General features: G+C 46.4%; 1 long non-coding RNA gene across 1 annotated transcript; it reads left to right on the top strand.

The window, feature by feature from the left end:
* The first annotated feature begins 19 nt into the window (after positions 1-19).
* On the top strand, positions 20-1,649 carry LOC123965939. Its single transcript, XR_006823816.1, has 2 exons — positions 20-444; positions 1,160-1,649. It is a non-coding gene; the product is annotated as an uncharacterized LOC123965939 (long non-coding RNA).
* Positions 1,650-7,004: the final 5,355 nt, after the last annotated feature.

Below are 7,004 nucleotides of genomic sequence, written 5' to 3'. Positions count from 1 at the left end.
TTTGAGGGGACGAGCCTCTGGCGGACGAGCCTCTGGCGGTCGGGTCTTTGAGGGGACGAGCCTCTGGCGCTCAGGTCTTTGGGCGGACGAGCCTCTGGCGGACGAGCCTCTGGCGGTCGGGTCTTTGGGGGGACGAGCCTCTGGCGGTCGGGTCTTTGAGGGGACGAGCCTCTGGCGGACGGGTCTTTGGGGGGACGAGCCTCTGGCGGACGGGTCTTTGGGGGGACGAGCCTCTGGCGGTCGGGTCTTTGGGGGGACGAGCCTCTGGCGGTCGGGTCTTTGAGGGAAGAGAGGGTCTGTGGTTGTTTCCTGCTCAGACTTGTTAAGTGGTTCTGTGTTTTTCCTGCAGGATGTTGGACGACTTCACTCACGAGGTGGACAACACTCAGTCCAGATTGGACAACGTCATGAAGAAACTGGCCAAAGTGTCTCACATGACCAGCGGTAATTCTGCCCGGCAACACGTGATGTCACCCTCAGTGTTTCTGCTGAGGAGTCGCCGAAATCAATCAAAAGAATAATTAAGGGATATATAGCTTTTAGCTCTGAAGGTGTTTACTCCAGTTGGTCCTTCACTGATCCGGGTTCAGGTTTCTCTTGGACCAGATCTAAGTACTCTGATGGCATCAGTATTGATCAGACATCAGGAACACCAATAGTTGGGGTTATTGATAGTGAAAGTTGTAGTTAGTTAAAAGTTATTAGCACTGTATTTTTGGAAGTGGTTGTTAGTTGTAGATAAGTTATGCAGTAGTTAGTAGTAGTTGCGCTTAGCTATGCAATAGTTAGTTGCGGTTAGTTATGCTGTAGTTAGTAGTAGTTGCGGTTAACTATGCTGTAGTTAGTAGTTAGTTGCGGTTAGCTATGCTGTAGTTAGTTGCGGTTAGCTATGCTGTAGTTAGTTGCGGTTGCAGTTAGCTATGCTGTAGTTAGTTGCGGTTAGCTATGCTGTAGTTAGTTGCGGTTAGCTATGCTGTAGTTAGTTGCGGTTAGCTATGCTGTAGTTAGTTGCTAGTTGCAGTTATGCTGTAGTTAGTAGTAGTTGCCGTTAGCTATGCTGTAGTTAGTTGCCGTTAGCTATGCTGTAGTTAGTTGCCGTTAGCTATGCTGTAGTTAGTTGCGCTTAGTTGACAGTTATTAACACTGTGTATTTCAACAGATCGTCGTCAGTGGTGCGCTATCGGCGTGTTGCTCGCCATCCTCTTCGTTGTCATCCTCCTCTTCTTCATCCTCTGATTGAAGCCTCTTCCTGTCAGCACAGAACTCGTCTTAATGCTGTGTCTACACGTCTACTGGACTCTACTGACCCCTACAGACCTCTGCTGAGCTTATCAGGACTAGACTGGACTGGAGAAAAAAAGAAAGAAAGTCAAAAAGCAAAAACCAGTCCAGTAGAGTCCTGATCCTGAGCCAGCTGGACTGAAGACGTGTTGGATGATAAGACTCTGGAAGTAAAGCATTCTAGGATTTGATGTTATTAAACTCTGGGTGACGCCCACCTCCATCAGAGAACCACTCCATTTATAGAATTACACACCTGAGAAGTCGGAACAATCAGCCGATCGGGCTCCTGGAAAAACTGAACCCACGGACAGCATCAGTATTTAAGTTTAACATGAAACAGCAGGTAAACTCCAGCTGGCAGCAGATCGGTCTGTCGCATTCTGGTTTTATTTAACCTGTGTCAAACAAAAATCCATCATCTTTCATCTCACTAATGAAAATGAAACAAGATCTGAAACCAGTTACTGGACTCTCCTGGACTCTGATATCACAGACAGACTTTACTGCACCACACTGTGTTCTGGTTTCTCCTGGACCCTCCTGGACGTTCTCTTCCCTGTGAGTGGGACTGATGTGAAAATCATCGCAGAGGTTAAAGGTCAGACCGGGTGTAAATAAGTTTGACATGTTCATGTTTTAGAAAAAATTGTTTGATGTTTTCTTTAAAGGGCTGAAAAAAACATCTCAACTCCAGATTAATCCCCACTCGACTCCAGTTCAATCCCCGTTCGACTCCAGTTCAATCCCCGTTCGACTCCAGTTCAATCCCCGTTCGACTCCAGTTCAACTCCAGTTCAATCCCCGTTCGACTCCAGTTCAATCCCCGTTCGACTCCAGTTCAATCCCCGTTCGACTCCAGTTCGACTCCCGTTCGACTCCCGTTCGACTCCCGTTCGACTCCCGTTCGACTCCCGTTCGACTCCCGTTCAATCCCTGTTCGACTCCAGTTCGACTCCAGTTCGACTCCAGATTAATCCCTGTTCGACTCCAGTTCAATCCCTGTTCGACTCCAGTTCGACTCCAGTTCAATCCCTGTTCGACTCCAGATTAATCCCTGTTCGACTCCAGTTCGACTCCAGATTAATCCCTTTAACTCCAGTTTAGTAACTTCTGTTTGACTCCAGATTAATCCCTGTTCGACTCCAGATTAATCCCTGTTCGACTCCAATTCGACTCCAATTCGACTCCAATTCGATTCCAATTCGACTCCAGTTTGACTCCAGTTTGACTCCAGTTTGACTCAGTTCAATCCCCGTTCGACTCCAGTTCAATCCCGTTCGACTCCAGTTCGACTCCAGATTAATCCCCGTTCGACTCCAGTTCGACTCCAGATTAATCCCCGTTCGACTCCAGATTAATCCCCGTTCGACTCCAGATTAATCCCCGTTCGACTCCAGATTAATCCCCGTTCTACTCCAGTCTAATTGTACTTTATAACCACTTTAACTCCAGTTTAGTAACTTCTGTTTGACTCCCGTTCAACTCCAGTTTGACTCCAGTTTGACTCCAGTTCAATCCCTGTTCGACTCCAATTCGACTCCAATTCGACTCCAGTTTGACTCCAGTTTGACTCCAGTTTGACTCCAGTTTGACTCAGTTCAATCCCCGTTCGACTCCAGATTAATCCCCGTTCGACTCCAGTTCGACTCCAGATTAATCCCCGTTCGACTCCAGATTAATCCCCGTTCGACTCCAGTCTAATTGTACTTTATAACCACTTTAACTCCAGTTTAGTAACTTCTGTTTGACTCCCGTTCAACTCCAGTTTGACTCCAGTTCAATCCCTGTTCGACTCCAATTCGACTCCAATTCGACTCCAGTTTGACTCCAGTTTGACTCAGTTCAATCCCCGTTCAATCCCCGTTCGACTCCAGATTAATCCCCGTTCGACTCCAGTTCAACCCCAGATTAATCCCCGTTCGACTCCAGTCTAATTGTACTTTATAACCACTTTAACTCCAGTTTAGTAACTTCTGTTTGACTCCTTTTAGACACTTTAACTCCACTTGAATAAAACTTTGAACTCCAGTTTTAATTTCAGGTTAAGTTTAATCCTACCTTTTTTCCCCGTGTATCAATCAGAGGATACGGGTGTCACCACAGTGGTTATCAGCTTTCTGACGTTCCTCGCTGTACGGGTAATCTTCCTTCATATTCTACCGCTCTGGTTCAGCTCCGGTTCAGTACGAGGCTGGAGCTCGTTAATAAAAAAAACACATGAAATAACATAAGAACACTAAAACTTCCTGTTTCTGTTATTTTTCTGTTTACAATTTGTGTCTTTAGGCGACTGATGTTTTATCTTTTATTACTTTATTTTATTTCCTGTACGGTATTTTATTCACACCACACACTTCCTGCTGCTTCAATTCACAATAAAAGCCTTTCCCCAGTGCACCTCTGGTGGGCTTTTAATGTGAAGCAGCAGCAGGAAGTTAGCGTGCGAGCTAACTGCCTGTTTGATAACAGGTGAGCTGTAATGGTGCTTTCAGACCAAACGCCGCTTTCCTCGCGTGAGTACGTTAGCTGCAAGTGTTCACACACAACACGAGAAGGCGATTAGAACCCGCGAAAATTCGCTCGAGTTGGAAATTTTCAACTCCGGCCTTCACGTTGCCTTCACGTCACCGGCACCGACCCTTCGCACCGCCTGACAGGAAATCGCAGCTCTATGCGTCTTTGCATTGACTTTGTATGTAGACTCCCCGCCCCGAACGCTCGCTTCGCTTTTGGTCTGAAAGCACAGTCAGACGCAGGTTCAGTCTGCAGATGGTGTTAAAATTTTTCCTGTTACTGTTTTAATAAACTAAACCTCAGTATTGATAACTGACTGAAAAACACAGAATTTCAACACTAACTCTTCAGAAGTCCATCCTGCAGGTTTCACCCTTAATGACTGTTTCTGTGTCGACTGAACATTTATTTTATGTTGAAATGAAATCCATGTTTCAACCGACATGGAGCCCTCAGAGAATGATGATGATGAATCCACTCTGTTTGCTGACACATCAGCTCAGTGAATTCAGAAGAGAAGTTCTCTCATCGCACTTTTCCTTCCAGAACTCTGGAACATTAAAATATTTCAGCTGAGTGAACTCGTTTGAGAAGTGAAACCATTTAAACTGTATTATTAATCGTGAATTGAAAACATTGTTTGTCTTTATTCATTTACTTTGTGTGTGAGTGAACGTTTTGTCTGCTGGTGAATTTTATTTCAATGAACTGATGCAGAAAATAAAAACGGAATCTGATCTTTGACATGTTTTCTGCCTGTTTTCATGACGTTTGGATCAGCTGAGGCTCAATAACAGGCGGAGATCTGTTAGTGACGTTTCACAGCTGAATAACTTCTGCTCACAGATACATTCCTGGGCTATAAGATGTTTATATGCTGCCTATAAACATATGGAGGGTTAAATATTTCTAATATTTTATTTACAGCGTATTTTCGTGGTGTGTATTTTGGTCGTGCTCTCGTACGGTCCAACTGTAAGTGAAAGAAATACAAACAGCAGGTTTATATATTTCATTCATCCCGTCAGAAGAAGATTGAACAGGAAGCTTCACTTCATCCTTTTTCTTTTATTTGTCAGAAAATATAAGCAAACATGAAAATACATATGACAGAAATACTGCAGAGGCTTCTTTAAATACTGTAAACACCAGTACTACACTGTTACTGCGTTCTCTCTATTTCACCTGCCAGCAGCTCTGCAGGGGGAGAAAAAATAAAACAAGCTTTTTAATTTCAGTCAGCAGGTCAGCCGGCTCACGTCTTCTTCCAGTGTCCCAGTTAGTTATGGAGTGTTCAGCTGTATTGAGCTCATTCCTGCCCCCTGAGTCACCTGATGTTCCTCAGCCACAGGAGGCAGCGCTGAGCTCACCTGCACCTTTAAACAAAGTAAGTTTCAGTTCGCACCAGAGTTGGACACTCACTGGCCCGCTGAGCGTACAGAGAGATCTACATATGTTTTTGTGCATACACATGGCCCCTGGTCTCTGTCGACACCACTGCCCACCGCCGCTTCATCATCTACTGCCGCCCTCTGAGTGATGACGGCGTTCCCCCTGTTGCATTAAGTGTGTTTGACTTCATGTGGCGCTGACTTAACGTGTTGCACGCTGGACTTAAAATAAGGCATGCTGGGTAGAAATTGTGTCCGACTTTTGGCCGCGCTGCAAAACGTCACCATGTCACATGACATTAAAACCTCGCGGGAGCTTTTCCACAGATGCACCATGGGGGTAAAACTGTACCCGTGCGGCTGGTGTAGCCTTTTCAAATGTTACCGACCGAGTCATTTCGCTCGGGTTGTGACGGTCAAATATATCCAGCCGCCGTTTTACTACAAAGCACGGGCACTTCCTGTCGGCTCAGAGGCATTGCGAGGCTACCCAGTATAAATTACACTTAAGTCAGGTCGGCGAAAGTCAGCCGCAGTCATCTCGAATGTACCCGTTGACTCAGGGGCCCGGGGAGTCAGCACAAACTGGGACTGTTACATCGTGCTGCCTCACAACCAGTGTGTAGTAAATATAAAGGTGTCGCAGTTAGAAGTCAAAGCGGCGATGAGCTCTTCAAATGTGAAACGTCTAACTGTGCCTCCCTCACCTGCGCTGATCTGCCTGCGGATGGTAACAAATCAACACAGACTGTCAGCAACCACGGAACAAACAGCGATCAAGAAAAGCCCAGTGAATAAATGGATGATGCCGTCTGATCACGATGAGCTGGCCCAGGTCCTGTTTCCACATCACACTGAGAGAACTGAGAGAACTGAGATCAGAGACTTCAGTCTGACCCCAGGTCCAGGACTAAGTGTTACGGCAGCTTCTCTATCGCTGCCCCTGAACATTCTCCCTCCATCAGCCTTTCACCAGCTCAGGTATGTCTCCTGAGGTCTCTGTAGGTCTGTGGTGTCGGTGGGGCCCTGTGACCGCGGCTCCTGACTCTGAAGCACGTCGGATCCTGTGCTTTTTAAATGGACATGAACTGAGCGGCGGCTGTAGTTGCAGTCAGGCAGCGTTGTGGTCACCTTGGGGGGGTCCTCCAGTGTCGGAGCACCCGGACAGTGGCGGAGGGGTTCTCGGTCAGTAGGTGGGTCACCTGGTCCAGACTGAGACTGACCACCTTCTCCCCGTTCACCTCCAGGATCTCATCCCCAACCACCAGCAGGCCGGCGTACAACTTCTCAGTGCCGCTGTCCACCATGTCCTCCACGTACACGCCTGCAGTACACATGTTGTTACACTGTTAATACACACGGTAATGCAGTATTAGTACACGGTAATGCAGTATTAGTACACAGTAATGCAGTATTAGTACACGGTAATGCAGTATTAGTACACGGTAATGCAATATTAGTACACGGCAAGGCAGTATTAGTACACGGTAAGGCAGTATTAGTACACGGTAATGCAGTATTAGTACACGGTAATGCAGTATTAGTACCATCGATGAACCACAAGAACATGCTGAGTAAACACTGAAAAGTTTCATCTCGGGCTGTTAGGTATACAGTACCACAGTCAGCTCCCCCTCCCCCTCTAATGATCAGTAGTAGTGTTAGTAGTATTTGCAGTAGTATTAGTAGTATTGCAGTACCACAGTCAGCTCCCCCTCCCCCTCTAATGATCAGTAGTAGTGTTAGTAGTATTTGCAGTAGTATTAGTAGTATTGCAGTACCACAGTCAGCTCCCCCTCCCCCTCTAATGATCAG

The sequence above is a fragment of the Micropterus dolomieu genome, unplaced genomic scaffold (genome assembly GCF_021292245.1).
Source record: "Micropterus dolomieu isolate WLL.071019.BEF.003 ecotype Adirondacks unplaced genomic scaffold, ASM2129224v1 contig_11934, whole genome shotgun sequence".
In the NCBI taxonomy this organism is placed as follows: Eukaryota; Metazoa; Chordata; class Actinopteri; order Centrarchiformes; family Centrarchidae; genus Micropterus; species Micropterus dolomieu.
The sequence above is the reverse complement of the archived record's forward strand: the minus strand, read 5'-3'. Positions and strand labels throughout refer to the sequence as shown.